This window comes from Hemicordylus capensis, chromosome 3, assembly GCF_027244095.1.
Source record: "Hemicordylus capensis ecotype Gifberg chromosome 3, rHemCap1.1.pri, whole genome shotgun sequence".
NCBI lineage: Eukaryota > Metazoa > Chordata > Lepidosauria > Squamata > Cordylidae > Hemicordylus > Hemicordylus capensis.
The window spans coordinates 269,116,419-269,135,189 of record NC_069659.1 but is presented as its reverse complement, the minus strand read 5'-3'; positions in this window follow the sequence as shown (position 1 = coordinate 269,135,189).

Genomic DNA, 18,771 nt, shown 5'->3' with positions numbered 1-18,771 from the left:
TAGCTGTTAAAGGGGTCAGCTCCACCAGTTTTAATTTGTGCAAATGTGCAAACTCAAGAAATGACTGGATTTGAGACAAGGATATAATTCCAAAATTAACAAAGAAGAATTTATTTGAGAGGGAATGGGTGTACAGGAAGAGAATTGTGTGGTTAAAGCAATAAAAGTACATTACTATGCAAATTAACTACAATGAGGTGTTTCTAACTTAAAAAGCAATAAGGTACATTTCTAAATAAACCAATGGCAATGAGGTGTTTTAGCTTAAGGTCTAATTGTGTAAGTTTCCCAGGCAGGCAAGAGAAAGAGACTCTCTCTCTCTCTCTCTCTCTCTCTCTATATATATATATATATATGTATATATATATATATATGAGAATGATTGGATTTAAGAAAGGGGAGCAGAGATAATTTCGGGGCCCTAGGAGTGGCCAAGGTTCATATTCTGGACAACAAGATTTCTGGGCTGCAGAATCTCACTCCTCAGCATGGTGGAAAGCAGGAGGGGTGCAGGGATTAGTATAAGGAGGGATGCCCATGAGAATGGCTTCTCCATGGGTCCAGCTTCCTATAGGTGCGAGGCAAGCTGGATGGATTGACACAAGGACCAATCCATGTAGTGATTTCAAGCTCTTTGTAGGTTGCAGGAGAGCATATGGAATGCTCAGTGGGATCCCAAGTATGGCATGCAAGAGAGCACAAAGGTTGCTGGTTGGAGTCCCGAGTGAGAGGCACAAGGGAGCACCAAGATTGCTTGCTGGGATCCTTGGAGTCTCCAGTGTATAGCACAGGAGAGTAAACTGGGTCATGGAGCTGGGGATACTTATATCCCAAAACGTGCCTTGGAGGCACATTCCTACTGTCATGCTTTGCTGTCTAGAATTCTCTGGGTGGACCTGCGCAGAATGTACTGCACTTTTCCTGGTGGGGGTGTGCCTTTTGCAAGTAAGGCTGTTTGTGATGAACATCAGAGTATGCAGGTGCATGAGAGAATATCTGTGTCGGGACGGGCTCTCCAGTAATCCTATCAATAATTTCAGGGGGTACACCTCTAGGTTGACATCATTGACTCATCTCCTTTGTGATGGGGAGAACATTACTTCACCATCCTATCTACTTTCTCCCTAACGTGCTGTTAACTCCTGTGAAAGGAGGGAGGGGAGCAAGGTGGTCCACTCCAAGTTTAGAGTGGCCTTGGATGCCAGTTAACTCGCTATAGTTAACTCTCAAGTCTACTTAGCTGGGACCCCCCACATAGGGAGGGGATGAGGATCTGATCCCTGTTCCAATTTGCTTTGTTGGTAGCCAAATCCAGGGGTGACTAGTCCACTGCCAACTAAGTGATCTGTCCCCATGTGTACTATAGACTGAGAGCTCACATTGCACTGCAGCTCCTGAGCATATCCAGAGTGCAATCTCCAATCCTGGAGATGCAACTGCAAGCAGGGAGTCTCCTGAGAGCCGGGTAGAATAAGTGTGGCTGGTAACACAATGGAGGGCCAGAGTAAAGAAGTCAGATTCTCTCCCCCGCCCCTTGGTTTAATTTTCAGATTGCTTGCATCTGCTCACTCTTCTCTATCTTCATTTACCAGTAAAAAACACCATTTAAAAAAAATAGTACTCTAGACATGTGATGTGTCGTAGATTCAATAGCACCCCCATGTGCCTATATGCTTGAGTAACTTTACTGGTCTGAAGAGGAGTGGCTACTGAGTAAGACTGGAAAGACTCCTTGCATGAGTGAGGGTCAAAGATATACAACCAAAATATACCCTCCAAATAATTTCTCCATGAGCCATGCCAGGCTTTGAGCAGGATTTGCCTAGGGACATAGGAAGCTGCCATATACTGAATCAGACCATAGGTTCATCTAACTCAGTAGGGCTATTCTTACGATCACAAAAATCAATCCGAGCCCGATTTCTGTGATCGTAAGAACCACTGGGCTTGCAGCCGAGCCCGGTGGTTCTGGAGCGGCTAACCCGCTCCTGTAGCCCACCCCTTAGCCCGGGTTTGCGGAGCAGCCTTAAAAGCAGCTCCCAGCTCGGGGGTCTCCCCAGTATACCCTGCGTGCTCGCGCAGGGCATACTGGGGCTTCCGGGGGCCGCGCGGCCAGCCATCGTGTGGGCAGCCGATCTGGCTGTCCAGGGCTCCCTTCCCGCTCACCGGACGAAACTGGGTCTCACTGATTGTGAGACCCGGTCCAGTATTGTCTACACAGACTGGCAGCGGCTTTTCCAAGGCTGCAGGCAGGAATCTCTCTTAGCCCTGTCTTGGAGATGCTGCCAGGGAGGGAACTTGGAACCTTCTGCTCTTTCCAGAGCAGCTCCATCCCCTAAGGGGAATATCTTACGGTGCTCATACATCAAGTCTCCCACTCTTATTTATTTATCTATTTATCAAATTTATATACCACCCAAACTTTCATCTCTGGGCAGTTAACATAAAACAATTAAAACACATAAAAAGTTAAAACAATTCAACAATTTAAAATAAATCACAAAATTAAAACCAACAAATTTTAAAAAGCTGAGAAAGCTTGGTTGAAAAGATGGGTTTTCAGATGTTTATTTAAAAATTGCCAGAGATGGGGAAGAGTGCATTCCACAATCATATGCAACTAGGGTGGACTCTGCTTAGCTAAGGGGACAAGTCGTGCTTGCTACCACAAGACCAGCTCTCCTCTCTATAGTCTATAGGATTGATGGCAGTGAATTTACTTGGTAGTAGATTCCAGAAGACAAGATTGTAATCCAAACTCTCAGGATCCTGAGTGAAAGGGGACATCAAACTTTCAGCTGAGCAGGTACATGACAGCCACCCTGTCATGTTTTTTCCACTAGGGATCAGCTACACATCATGCAATGTTTCCATAGAGCAGTTCTATATAGTGTTTGTCCTCAGAGGCTAATATGAGATGCATGAAAATCATCTCATACCATATTTATTTATTTATTTATATGGAGTAAAGCACCCCATATTCTCTCTCCACCCCACCCGCACCCTGCTGCCCCCAGTTCTGCATAAATCATGCATTGCATAATTTGCCTGATAACATGCAGACATGACCAAATCAGTCTGAGTTAGCAAGGTTCTCTTGTTCCTGGTGCAGTAGTTGTCTTACTACTTCTCCTGTATGCTTGGTGTGACCTCTGGCTTGCTCTTGACTTTGTATTACTGGCTTAACCCCCGGTTCCTGACTGCTGAGATGGCTTGACCTTGGCTTGTTCCTGACTCGTGCTTTGACCCTCTGGCTCCTGACATGTTCTTGAATCTTAGCTCCTGTCTAAATCCTCTGGCTCCTATCTGGCTTGACTCCTGGCATGTTCCTGGTTTTCCCTGTCCTGGATTTGGACTTGCACCCCCTAGTGGCTCCACCACTTGTCAGTATGAAGGTGGAACTCTGTATGTAGCTGTTGCACCAGCAAATGTCAGAGTCTACATGAAAGCCCGGAGCCCTACCCTTCCTGGAACTTAGATTGGTCCCAATCCAAAGTGGTTGCCTGAGCTGGCCTTTGCTTTCTCTCTCTGTAGGTAAGAGGCATCAAACAGCAAGGAGTGCCACTGAGGGGCACTGGATCCTCAGGCTTCCTGGGATACCACACACTGGAGAGACAGTAGGAGGGAAGAGTTCTGGGTGTCCATGGTCTGTTGGACTGAAGGGTTTTGTCAGGGATGGAGGTCTCAGGTGGGGCTTGCTGTTCTTCCTCTGAGAAAGCCTCCTTAGGCTCTGAATTTGGGTGGGTTCTGTCAAGTGTCCATTGAACATTTTAGGACTGACATTATAGCAATATTTGAATAGCAGAAGTAATTCAAAAGCAGCCTTGTCTTGATATCAAATTTGCAAAAGAGTGCGGTTATCATTTCTGAGGGCCTCATCAAGGTGATCATGTAGGGGAAAATGTGTAAAATTGTACACCATCAGAAATGAAGAACATCAAAATGTTTATTTTGACATGCTTATATATGCTGGGAAGCTGATGCATGCGGGGCTTACCAACAAATGTAACAGCAGTATGTACTGTTGCTAGTCAGCCATATTTCTAGGCATCACTGCAAAGCACCCCTCTCTTTAATATCCCAGCAGCACTATATCATGGGCTCATGATCACAGTGAACTCTTCAACCTGCCTAAAGGCAGGATTCACAGCTGGTCACTTGCATGAGCGAGTGTTGGGCAACGTGCCTGAAGGTCAAATTAAGCAATCTGACTGAAACCGGATGCCTCCACCCCTTTCTTTTAAAGAGAGGCATCAGCCTGAGAGCAGATCCCCTTTTCAGAAGGATATACCAATCAGGGAGGAATTCCCTCACCTAAATGAGATAGCAGCCTGAAATGCTCCTTCAGATTGTTCAGGCAGGAGTCGCATAGATATGCAGTACAGTTCCCGACTCATTATGCATTAACAACCTGGCTGGCAAGGACTCAGTGGAGAAGTGGCTCATAGAAACTAACAACATGTCACCAACAAGTCACACCTGAGGACATCCAGTCTTGAAATAAGCAACCGAGCTTAGTGCTATTCGCTATGCACAGCACATTTACATAGCTTTACCCTTGCCTTTGTGGGGCAAGATACACTCAAAGTTACTCATTCCAGCTAGCAATGGACATCTTTGTTTTTACAAGGAACTGCTTGCCCTTCAGGGAAGGGAAAGCCCTCTTCAAACCTCAGGGCATGATTTCAAGTATATCTGCCCTTAGCAAGCCACATGGCCTCAGAGTCCTGAACCCTGGAATCTGTACACATGAGTTGTAGCTCTTCGCTCCTCGCTCTTTTCTTCTCCTTCACTTTCCTGCCTGATTACTCATGATGAGGTCTCCCTGCCAACATGCAACAAATGCACCAACTTACCCAGGAAGGATAGGCCAACTAACCTCTAGTCCTTCTAAAGCCTCCTCGTTGCTTCTTTCCCTTCTCTGCCTAACTTTGCCACTTTCCAATCACTTTCTATGGCAAGCCTTAAGCCAAACTCTGGTTTAGAACCTGAGCCAAACTGATTAGGACTTCAGCTAAATTATTTCCAGTTAAGAATACTAGCCAAAGGAGCTGGCATTAAAGAATACTAGCCAATACTACTAGCCATTGCCTAACCAAATATCTTACCTTCTGTACCCTATGTTACCCTTAATAAAGCTTTGAACTGTGTCTCTGCCTCAGGGGCATAGCAAGGTTGGAGTGGGCCCAGAGATAAGATTTTAAAATGGCCCCCCACTCACTGAAGCTCAGCTCATGAAGTAAAGAAATCTTAAATGAGGCTGAATAGTGGTAACAAAAAACATAAATATAAATTTATATATATATAAATTTATATATATATAACCTATGTGCCAGAATAGAACATCATCCTAAATTATTTTTTAAAAGGTTTTGTAAATTGTGTACTAGAGAAAGACGTGCTATTCTGGTAGCTCCAGGTCTTAACACTCACATCAGTTTCGGAGGATGAATACAACTGAAGGAAGCCTGGGCGGGTGCATGGCTGCGGGTGTCAGTCATGTGACTTGCCTCGGGGGGGGGCAAGGCAGTGGCCCCCCAGACAGACAAGTGTCTCCCCTTGCCCTATTATAGTTACACTTCTGCTCTGCCTCCTTATTCTTTCCAATAAACCAAAACTTGCTTAAATTGATACTGAAGTCAAACTGCTCTCCAAGCTAAGCTAATTTCACCAATGTAAGCCAAAAGCATAGTTGAAGTGTCTAGCCAGCATCTCAGAACAGTTCTGGTAACAGTACTCATATCCTTCACAGATGCATACTTTTAAACATTTTTCTACAGATTTGATTGTCCCCTTGTAAGAAAATCATCCTACATGAGTGAAGCTACCTAGAGTCTTACATATTACTACGATTACCACCACTACTACTACTATTTATATTCTGTTTTTCAACAAAAGTTCTCAAAGTGGCTTACGGGGGGGGGGAGCAGCAGAAGAAGGTCCCCTGCCCCCAAAGGGCTCACACAATCTGAAAAGGAAACATAAGGTAGACACTAGCAACAGCCACTGGAAAACTGCAGCCAGTGCTGCAGTTGGATAGGGCCAGTTGCTTTCCCCCGCTAAATACAGGAGAATCACCATGCTTAGAAGCTAGTAATGATTTGCACACATATGACTGATACCACAAAGAGATGGCCACAGTGTGATTGTGAAGCACAGTTTAGCCTCTCATAAATCCCTTTTGCATGCTCAGAATTCTAGGAATGCAGGAAGTCAAAGTACACTAGAGCTAGAGTAAATAATGCCTCAGCAAAGTAACCCAGGGTCATTTGTCTCCCTTGTGCAAGTTAACCTTTCATTAGAAAATGGGAAAAGTGAAGGGAGGCACCCACCTCCCCAAATTAGCCTCCATTCGTAAGTTGGCTGGCTCAGGGTTTATTTGACTCCAGGCTAATTGATAGGAAACAAACCAGTGAGTTAGTTTTACTATTTACATATAAATAGTAGTTCAAAGCAATCATGTTTCCTTTAACATCAAGGGGGAGAATTAAACCTGCTATTCGTCACTATGGTTGGCAGATATTCTGTATTCCTTGCAGCTGATGTTTCCTGATACTGAAGAAAGGTGGCGGGGGGATCTAATTCAGTTATATTACAGGGAAATGTTGATCTCACTGCACACAAACAGGGTTCCTAGATCAGTTTTAAATCCCCTGGTTTGCACGGAGGAATCCATTATCCATGGTCAGCAAGATTCAGTTATGGTCAGTGTTACTCTAAGAGGGATTCCCAGATGTTGTTGATTACAATTCCCATAATCTCCAAGCAAAAGCCATTGCAGCCAGCTGGGGATTCTGGAAGTTATAATCAACTACAGCTAGGAATCCCTTTTAGAGGGAACACTGGTTATGGTCTTGGCAAGTAGGTGTAACTGGGAAGCCTTTTAAGAGAAGGTATTCTCCGATGCCCCATGACTTTTCCCTGAGTAGCTCAGTAGGGAGGATTTCCTGGCTACAGAATCAAAATTGAAAAGAATGATGGGATGGTGTTGGGAATTCTCTCTGGTAAGAGATACCCTTCTATTACAGCAGAGTACACAGAGGCAAAACACAGCAGAGTCTGCCTAGGCATGCGTGTATGCTGAGAGTAAAAGAAACCTGGAGCCAGTTCATAGTTTCAAATCAATATAAGGAGTCTTTATTAGTGAACTCCATTCTAGATAGGAAAGTGGAGAGATAGGATCTCTAATCTAGCTAGCTGGCTGGATGCAGAGGGATGGCTTCTGCATATCTGCACACATGGTGCAGGGAGAGAGGACCATGTGTGTTGCAAGGGAGAAGAAAGGGAAGAGGAAGCAGCAGAAATGAAGGAAGGAAGTCCCTGAGAGTAGCAATCTATTGGGACATGATATATAATGAATTGAAGAAGATACTTAAAGTGACATTTCCTAAGAAGCCAGAATCCTTCCTGCTAGGAATAACACAAGGAGCAATTTCTACACATAATTTAACTTTTTTTATGTATGCTTCTACGGCGGCTAGAATATTATATGCACAGAAATGGAAGACTAATGAACTGCCTTCAAAAGAAGATTGGCTGATAAAAACTTTAGAATATGCAGAAATGGCAAAACTTACAACACTGATCAGAGACCAAAGCTTAGAACACTTTAAGGAAGACTGGAAACCTTTTTTGGTTTATTTAAAGAATTATTTTCCTACTATGGATCTTATAGCAGGATTTGAAATGCAGGTTAGGCAGATTAATGGTGGTGCAAGGGTTAAATTTGTGTTTTTCTTTTTTAATTAATATTACAATAAGGGTAAAACTTATAGTTGGTATCACGAAAAGAGGTGCGCGGGAAGTCAACTTGTAATTGTGTTTATTATGATTGTTATGGTTATTATTATTGTCAAAAGTTAATAAAAATTTGAAACACGGGGGGGGGAGAGAGTAGCAATCTACATATCAAAGGTATAGTGTCAGAGCAGTAGAGATAGGATGACCAATGTCTTGACCCCTCTGACTCACTAATCTGTCCCCCTCTGTCATTGAGATATGAAACAGTGCAGAGTCCTTCACTTCCAACAGATGGAACAGAAGAAGAGAGGAGAGCAGGGTGATGGGGAGATGCTCCAGCCCATCTCCCTCGCTCCTCCAGGTTTCTTCTGCTCCATCCCCTCTGCGGTGTTTTGGGTTAATCCATTCCTTAACCCAGGCCAGCTTTTGAATGCTGCTCTAGTTACTTTTAGTCCAAACCTGGAGTAGAGGCAGGGCTAACAAACAAGGTGGCAAGAGCATTGAAAGCAGTCTGCAGGCAGCCAGATTTGGCTTTTAAAAAGCCAAATTCTGGCTTATGGCCCATTTGACCCACGAGTATACCACTTAGGTTCTGGCAACCCTCTGCACTTGCCATTCAGTAAATAAGATCTATTTCATTATACCATTAGTATTCCTGATTCTACTCCACTGTGTTGTCTGTGCATGCTACAACTCTTTCCTCTGGATTCTACACCCACCCCCCCACCCCACTTTTATAAATGCAGTGCTCGGAGGAGAAGAACAGAGTGACTCTTCTTATGTTGCCACTGAGCCAGGCAATAGGGCTAGGTAAGGCCGAGCTAGACAGGTGGTAGGAGTTGCATTTCATAGCCTGCGTCAAGTGCCCAAAGGTCCTAGCCCACCGCACTCTGCTTGTTGTTGCTTATGTGCATTGTTTTGCCTTTTTATGCTTGTTTTACTGACATCCCTGCCCATGATCTTGTTTTAAAGCCTTCTTGCCTTTTATTTTTGTCTAAATGTAGTTGTTCTATTTTTTTTTTTGTATTAATGTATGTTTTAATCAATTGCAATAAACTGCCCTGAAATCTTTTTAATATGGAAGGCATGATGTGAATTTTGAATAAATAAATGACGTCTCAGAGGCTAGAGCAGGGGGCTGTACTTGGGCTGATTAGACAAAGTTCAGAACTGAACCAGTTCTTTTAGACCAGGCCTGCTCAACTTAAGCTCCCCCCCCCGCACAGGTGTTTTTGAACTACAATTCCCATAATCCCCAGCCACAGTGGCCAATAGCCAGGGGTTATGGAAGTTGTAGGCCATAGTTGAGGAGCTGACATTAAGCAGCCCTGTTTTAGACCATTCTCTTGTTGTCAGGGCCCTGTCATTCTTGGCCTGTACCTCCCATATGCTTTCCTAACATGCTTCTGGCTGACACCCTCTGCCTCTACAGCCTTCTATAGTTCTTGCAGATTAATTCCCATTTTGCTATTGGATTATTTGGTAGCAACCTTGACATTGATTTCACATGATACAGTACTGAGCTTTCTTTCTTTTTAGTACCTGCTACTTTAAACAGATTCCTTGGCAATTGACCTTTTCTGTTCTGATGTTCTTTGCCCTGCTCCTCCTCTGTTCATACCAAACGGCTGCTGGCTAGCCTGTTCCATTATCACCAGGTATGTTTAGCCCTTCTGATAGTTCTGATTCCGCCAGCACTTAGAGGCTTTGAGGGGATACTGATGCTGGAATACAAAAGGAGCCAATCTGAAGGTTAAGTTAATGATTACTGAGCCCTCTCATGAGTTTAACACTTTTCTGTAGGGAAAGAATGGCAGTTCATTCCCCAAGTGGCAAAGCAAAATCAGTTTAGTGAGAAAGCAGCAAAGCAAGAGGTCTTGAGACAGTTCTTTAGTATTGAAGAACTACAAGGATTTATTTAAAGAAAAGGTTACAAATGAATGTGAAAAAGCCTGCAGCTTAATTTCAGCTGTAGCTCATGGCTGTAGAGAGAGACCAAAACAAACAGCCATCCCTGGAGAGACAAAATGGAGACTAACATGGGAAGAACAAAGAGGGGAGGAATCCAGCACTTTATCCATGACCCTAAAAACCCTCAGTGGTCACTATCAGAGGTGCACTAACCCCCGGTCCTCCAAGGTCCGGGGGATCCTCCAGCAGCTGGGCCACCCCACGCCTGCCCTGCCAAAGCTCCACTTTTTAAAAGAGTCTTACTGCGGCCAAGGAGTTTCTGTGGGGGGAGTGGAGCAGTCCTTTTCCCTTCTCCCCCTCCCCCAGTGGCAGTGGGGTGGTAGCAGGAGAGACACTGATCCCATCCATTCAGGCCAGTGTCTTTAAGCAACTAAACTAAATCTAAACTAAGCAACTAAACTAATCTCTAAACTGCGCAGGCAAACCTCAGAGTTGCTTAAATATGCAGGCCCGAATGGAAGGGGCCAGTGTCTCTCCTACTCCCACCCCACTGCGCCAGGGGAGGGGGGGGAGAAGGGGAAAGGACTGCTCCACTCCACTCCACTCCCCCACAGCCACCCCTAAGTCATAGCAAAACTCTTTTTTTTAAGCAGAGCTTTAGTGGGGTGGGCCCCCAAAGGAGGTTTTTGCGGGCTTGCATGGGGGGGCCCTCATGGCTGGGTGGCCTGGGCACCCAAATTACCTTGGTGTGCCTCTGGTCCCTATGAGACATTGCAGCTGAGAGGTGATTCTGCCAGGGTCCTAGCTCCAACGTTTTCCAGCTGTTGTTCATAAATTGGAGCACTTAAATGGAAACTAGAACTCAAAAGGATAGTGCAGGGAAATCTGGGTCTGCTGATGTCTGATCTATATACCAAACATGCTCATTAGCTAGTATATAAAACAGGTCTGGATCAAGTTCTTTTATATTGATGACCACGTATGATCTGGAAGTGATGAAGGAAAGGAGATCAAACTACTCAGAAGGATTCAATGGGCTTTATTGAGTATAAAGACTAACAACATAGTCTAGCAAAGCAGAAAGCAGAACCCTCTATCAATTTTAGCAACAGTATTTAAACAGAACCTCCTAACCAGTACCAATATTCATCGTGTGCCTAACTAAATTATGTGTGTGTAATTAAATTTTCCTAGATTCTAATACATTTCAGATATAGGCAGAAAAGAAAGGAGGGGCTGGCATGGTTTTGGGGAGATTCGTAGAAGGGAAGAAGGGGGGGGACGGAGAAGGGAGCAGTAAAAGAGGAAGGGATGAGGGGATTCCAAGCAGCATATTACCAGGATCAGAGGCTGGAGAGAGACGAATCACTTCAGCTGAAGCAGTGAGGCGCTGGCGGAGACAGGAGTTGTGCAATTGCTTCAGATCATAGCTGAGAGCTCCATGGCTGGGGAGCCTTGACTTCTCACTGCGCAGTGAGAGTCATAGCCTCTGAGCACAGGCAGAGTTCCTGCTTAGCCCCGCGGCTGGGCAGCAAACTCTGGGAAAGCATGTGAGCAGATCTTGTGTAGGCACAAGAATGCTCGCGTGTGAGCAGAATGCCCGTAGGCACAGAACTGCTGAACTCTCTGTCTCAAAAGCCTCATTCTTATAGTATATTTTCTCTTTGATCCTTGAATAGAATCTATTCAAGATCCCCTCTTTTCCTGGATGTCAAAAAGGTGATAACGTGCTGCTGCCTTCTGAACAAAGTCTTAATTATTCAGGATATTGGGCAGTCCAGAGAGAGATTTGATTCTCATCTCCTGTAAACTGCGCGTTCAGGAAAGGAGGGGTGGGGAGCATTACCCACAGCAAGTCTGCATATTTGCATCCTTGCCAGTCAAAAGGGTGTTAGGAGTCAAGAATTAGTAGGGGGATTCAGGATATTCTGTGTGAGACAGCAGTTGCCTCTATCTTGTGTACCTCTTATCTAGTGTGTAATTGAAAACAAGATAATATTTAGAGGAACATACATGTGTTTGAGACTTGTAGCATTAGTGAGGTGAGAATTTAAAGTCCACAGGCATTTTCTCTGTATCCATTTGGCTATATATTGAATTTCTATAGACAGCAATTTGTGCTAATCACTTGGGCATTGCAGGGCCATCACTGACAATGGAAGGAGGAACTCAACAGATCTGGCAAACCCGTCCACAGACACCTTGGTAGTCAGTTGTAATTTAACATATGAAAGCTCAGGCCAAAGCCTTTGTGTGTTTCTTGCATATCCATTTAACAACACAATGCCAGGTTGCTTCCTGCTCCTCACAGAGCAAGGAATAGTATGTCAGAGTTCAGATATTATTTCATTTCTTGATATAACATGGAGTCACCCAGGCCCATATATTTCACCATACTTCTGATTTGGTACCTCTGGTTCTGATATGTTATAGACGGTCCACAACACTTGAGACAGTTCTTTAGTATTGAAGAACTACAATAATTTATTTAAAGAAAAGGTTACAAATGAATGTGAAAAAGCCTGCAGCTTAATTTCAGCTGTAGCTCATGGCTGTAGAGAGAGACCAAAACAAACAGCCATCCCTGGAGAGACAAAATGGAGACTAACATGGGAAGAACAAAGAGGGGAGGAATCCAACACTTTATCCATGACCCTAAAAACCCTCAGTGGTCACTATCAGAGGTGCACTAACCCCCGGTCCTCCAAGGTCCGGGGGATCCTCCAGCAGCTGGGCCACCCCACGCCCGCCCTGCCAAAGCTTCACTTTTTAAAAGAGTCTTACCACGGCCGAGGAGTTTCTGTGGGGGGAGTGGAGCAGTCCTTTTCCCTTCTCCCCCTCCCCCAGTGGCAGTGGGGTGGTAGCAGGAGAGACACTGATCCCATCCATTCAGGCCAGTGTCTTTAAGCAACAGACTTGCAACAATCTCCAAACTGCGCAGGCACACCTCAGAGTTGCTTAAATATGCAGGCCCGAATGGAAGGGGCCAGTGTCTCTCCTACTCCCACCCCACTGCGCCAGGGGAGGGGGGGAGAAGGGGAAAGGACTGCTCCGCTCCCCTCCCCTCCCCCACAGCCACCCCTAAGCCATAGCAAGACTTTTTTTTTTTAAGCAGAGCTTTAGTGGGGTGGGCCCCCAAAGGAGGTTTTTGCGGGCTTGCATGGGGGGGCCCTCATGGCTGGGTGGCCTGGGCACCCAAATTACCTTGGTGTGCCTCTGGTCCCTATGAGACATTGCAGCTGAGAGGTGATTCTGCCAGGGTCCTAGCTCCAACATTTTCCAGCTGTTGTTCATAAACTGGAGCACTTAAATGGAAACTAGAACTCAAAAGGATAGTGCAGGGAAATCTGGGTCTGCTGATGTCACCCACATACCTTGGAACAATCTTTGCCACCTGTTTGAAGTGTGCCTGAACAGCCTACATTAAGCTGGCAAAGCACTAGAGAAATGAGCCCTTTGGAATAAAGAGAGTGACTGGGGAGACATTAAAACCTTTTGCCTCCGATATCTATGTGCTTCCTGCTGCAATGATACTGAGAATTCCAGCAATATGTTTTAGCAAATGTATAGTTTTGAGTAATTTACTTCCCAATAAGTAAAATAAATGCATTAAATAAATAAAGTTAAAGAACTGCATACAAATTTTGTTACCTCAAGATCAGAATGTTCAGCTGCTTGGAGCCCAGAGCCCTGATACGAATCATGGAATGTGCCGTTACTTGATCCACAACACTCACCTCCCCTGACTTCAACTAAATACAGAGGTAGTCAAACAGCCTAGAGATTTTTTTTAAATAGCAGATAGTCCTGGTATAATTTGATGGGCCTACAGGAAACATATACGCAGAAAACCACTGCCTCAGGAATCATGTGACTAACTTTAGCCGGGCTGCTCTGAAGAAAGTTCAGTAGATGGAAGCAGAGGTTCACCTAGGTAATTTTGGAGGCCCCCCCCAAAAAAAATTAAACATCATCATGCTCGGCTGGATGACCACACCACCTGGGACAGACTAAAGAGGATTTGGGGGCCCCCAGGGGCTGTGGTGGCCCTGAGCTTCGGCCCAGAAGTCCAGGAGTAGGAGCGCCTCTGGATGGCAGCTACAGTTCTATATGGGGATAAAAATCTGTATTTTTCTTTTCCTGTTCTGAATCTCTCTCCTTCACTCTTATTCACACAAAATATACAAGTGAAGGAAGAGGAGTATACATTAACCGAATATTGGGAGCTCACACAGCTCCCATACTGTGTCCCATAGAACACAGTTTTTGATGGTGTGAATGACCTCTTTGTGAGAAAAGCAGCTTGGGGCTAATTCAGAGTGGAGAAGTGGCAAGAAGGGGAAAAGTTAATCCTTGGGGGATGCCATACAAAATATGCACAGATGTTGGCATAGTAGGAGTAGTATGCACAAATCCATTTTGGTGTAAGGATTATGTTAAAACTTAATGGAAACTCTTGCAAATGCAATTTTTACATGAATATACTGGCTGACATCCTGACTAACAAAGCACATATGTTATGGTTTGCAGATATACATCAGGAGTCCTTATGCAATTCTACCCGTCCTCTTACGCTGTTGTGAAACATGCCTAGCCGTCATTTTGCAATGTTCCCAGTCTCAGATGTTTTGGCTGGGCCAGATGGGCAGCTTAATGAAAGGTTCTCCCACTATCCAAATATCCACTGAGTTTTATGGATCCTGAAGCAATAAAAGCAGTATTGTTCTATGTGATAAACTACAAAGCTAAAGATTCATTAAAGAGAATCTAATTGTGGGTGCTTAGGCAGCACAAAGGTTCAAGTATTTCCGAAGCTTGTACTTGGAGAGATATTTAAAATCATTACAGAAAAATGCTACATGCATTGACTAGGATCTAAAGAACATGCAACCTACTAAGGCTTTTCGAGTCATCTCTTCTGGACAGTAAAACACACTCTGCATCATCCAGCTAGTTCCCCCTGAAACTTGAACCAGCTTTATCAACATCTTTTATTAAGGCACAAGAAACATCTATTGCAGGGAAAGGGTATGTGTGTGATATGCCCCCCTGAACACACACAAACCCTTGGACATACCTGAATTAGATCACTTGCCATCTTGGTTGGCCAGATGGATGGTCTCCAATTAGGAATTGGCAGAGAGAATGTGATTCTGTTGTTGGTCCTTTTGGATCTTTTGGCGGCTTTCGATACTATCAACCATAGTATCGTTCTAGAGCATCGGAGGGGGTTGTGGGTGGGAGGCACTGCTTTGCAGTGGATCCACTCCTACCTCTTGGGCAGATTCCAGATGGTGTCCCTTGGAGAGTGTTGTTCATTAAAATCATGAACTTTTAAATGGTGTCCCACAGGGCTCCATATTGTCTCCAATGCTTTTTAACAGCTATATGAAACTGCTGGGAGATTGAGTGCAGGGTGTTATCAGTATGCTGATGACACCCAAATCTATTTCTCTATGTCAGCATCATCAGGTGAAGGCATAACCCCCTAAATACCTGCCTGGAGGCGGTGATGAGCTGGATGAGGGATAACAAACTGAGACTGAATCCAGATAAGACGGAGGTACTTATTGTGCGGGGATGGAACTTGGGAGATGATTTTGATCTGCTGGTTCTGGGTGGTGTCACACTTCCACAGAACGAACTTCCACAGGTTGAGGCAGTGGACAGAGGTGCCTTCTATCACCTTTGGCTCATATACCAGCTGTGTCAGTTTCTTGAGATATATGACCTCAGAACAGTGGTACATATGCTGGTAATCTCCAGACTTGATTACTGCAATGTCCTCTCTGTGGGGCTGCCATCGTATGTAGTCCAGAAACTGCAATTGGTACAGACTGCAGCAGCCAGGTTGGTCTCTGGGTCATCTCAGAGAGACCATATTATTCCTATATTCACAGAGCTACACTAGCTGCCAATAAGTTTCCGGGAAAAATACAAGGTGTTGGTTATAACCAATAAAGCCCTAAACAGCTTAGGCCCTGGGTATTTAAGAGAATGTCTTCTTCACTATGAGCTCCACTGCCCATTGAGATCACCTGCAGAGGTTCATTAATCTGTTTTATGTTGTTGTAAACTGCCAAGAAACAGAAGTTTAGGGTGGTCTACAAATCTGAAAAATAAGCAAACAAATAATCATTTTTCTCCCTCACTCACAACGCTAGAATCAGGGGTCATCCCATGAAACTGAAGGCCTGGAATTTTAGGACCAACAGAAGGAAGTACTTTTTCACATCGCATGTAATTAATCTATGGGATTCTCTGCCACTGGATGTGGTGATAGCCACTAGCTTGGCTTTAGAAGGGACAGACAATTTCATGGGGGACAGGTCTATCAGTGGCTACGAGTGTGGTGGCTATAGGCCACCTCAAGCCTCAGAGGCAAGATGTCTCTAAATACCCGTTGTAGGGGAGCAGCAGTAAGAGAGAGAGCATGCCCTCAATGCTTGCCTGTGGGCTTCTCAGAGGATTCTGGTGGACCACTGTGTGAAACATGATGCTGGACTAGATAAGCCTTGAACCTGATCCAGCAGGGCTGTCCAGCACTCTCCCTCTTTCTCTCTTTCATTAAGAGGCTGCTAAATTTTCTTTATATTGTTTATTATTATTATGAAAATTCAATACAATTTTCAAAATGTTAAATAATTTGCATTTAAATGTAGCATTTGAATTATAAATAAATACCAAACAATATTTTAAAGAAGGTAGAATATTACACTTTTTGAGAAAGGCTTTCTAAATACAATCAAATGCATCTACAGATAAAACTTCACTTGATATTTGTGGCCACAGGGTGGCACTATGGACCTATTTTGGTTTAATTACGAACATGAAAGAGAAAATAAAACATTTTAAAATGAAATATATGCTATACTGATTTATTAATTGTGTTGCTTATAACATATCTGCAATGTTGTTCTCAAGTACAAATTATCTGTCTCTTATCTTATATTTAAAAGATCTCCAAAGACATATTTAGAAATATTTAATCACTCTCTGACAGCTTCCTTTAGGGAATTATGTCATATTGGGCAAAATGTATATGGTCCAACACAACAAGCCTCTTAATTTGTATTTTAAATAAAACAATGTTTTCCACTGATAAGAATAAAAAGTAGACAAAGTGATGTGCTGGCACCTTGTATGAAATTTGCTATCAATGTTTGGAAAGAGGAGGAGAAAAATCACATTTAGCACTTGCATTTTGGTCCCACAATTCTGAAATCTGCCACACTTTTAATAAATCTACTTAGAAGTCACAGTTACATGATGATCTATCACTGTGATGTTCACAGTCTTAACCATTTGTAAACAAGCAAGTTTCTAAACTTTTAAAGTGGTGAGGGGGAATACAAATGATCCATTTATGTGGTGGCAGCAGTCCCTAATGAAGAGAAAAGGCATCACCTGCAGATTTTATGGGTCACAATAGTAACAGCAGGTATCTATGAACATTGCCCAGCCTTGCCTGTCCCACAGTTCCTTATTATTCTCATGGTTGGACTGCCTTCTGTGCTATGAGGTGGAGAGATTTAGCAAGCACCTAGGAACAGAGCATTTTTAATGTAACACCTTTCACATAGAAAACCCTATATGGAATGCCTTCTACTGGGTCAGACCATTGGTCCATCTGGTTCAGTATTGTCTACACAGACTGCCAGTGGCTTCTCCAAGGTTGCATCATTCAGGTGCTCTTCCCAGAATGGCCCCCATCCCCTAAGAGGAATATCTTACAGTGCTGACGTATGTAGTCTCCCATTCAAATGCAAATCGCAGTGGATTCTTATTGACTGATTGATTGATTGATTTGATTTCTATATCACCTTTCCAAAAATGTCTCAGGGCTGTTTACACAGAGAAATAACAAATAAATAAGATGGACCCCTGTCCCCAAAGGGAACAATTCATGCTTGCTCACCTTAAGTGGCGCAGCAGGCAAATGCTCGACTAACAAGCAGAAAGTTGCCGGTTCGAATCCCTGCTGGTATGTTTCCCAGACTATGAGGAACACCTATATTGGGCAGCAGTGATGTAGGAAGATGCTGAAAGGCATCATCTCATACTGCGTGGGAGGAGGCAATGGTAAACCCATCTTGTATTCTACCAAAGAAAACCACAGGGCTCTGTGGGTGCCAGGAGTTGAACTCCACGGCACACTTTACCACAACCTATCTGGCCTCTCCTTTCCTTCCACTCTTTACCTCCTGGATGTCCCCAATGAGCGTATTCCAGTTCTTCCCATTAGCCGGCATCCTGCATGTTGGAGCATTCTTTCCTACATTCTCACTATTTATGTCAACCCTTACAAGAGATGGGACTCAGAGCCTGACCTCATCTGTCTCCATGCCACTCTGCTTCACAGAAACCTTAGAGTGCCACTGAGCCTTCAGTCACGGGGGGGGGGGGAGGATGGGGGCAGAATTCTGAGAAGACCAATGTGGAGCACGCAGAACAGCAGGTGTCACAATAGTTGTTTCTCCATATAGTGGCCAACTGTTTGCACCCTTGTGACTGAAACATGATGCACAAGTACAAGTTTAGGACTTCAAAACCTATGGTGCTTGGCATATACAAGCAAAGCTCATGTGCATGAAACCAACTGGGAGCTTTAAATTAAGTGAACAGTTGACTGTATTGAAGCAATGGCAGTGCTGATTGAACAGGTCAGTATTTAAAGAGGCATAAAATCTTCTGCTCTAATCCAGGAAAATGAATTTCTACATTGGTTTCATACATACTGACCTTCCAGGATAAAATCCCTTCTCGGGTATGAACTCATTAGAGAGCTTCTCTGGAAAAAATCACTGACTGCATCTCAATCTCAATTTCCCTTCTATATAATAATAGCCATGGGGTTGCTGTAAAACACTTTTCACATAAAAAATCCTATAAGGAATGATAAACAAAAATTACTAGCAAGTTACAAAACTTTCTTTTACTATAATTTTATTGCCCATCCCAGATTGTTAGCCTTTCACAAAGAAATTTTACTTCTATAGTCATAAATTTGTAGCTAGAGTCCTTTCAAACAAAGAAAGCCTATGTTGCAGAAGAATGCCTGGCTGAAATGCTGGTGCAGGAACAGTAAACTGTAGGTATATCAAGGATATATGGATGTGG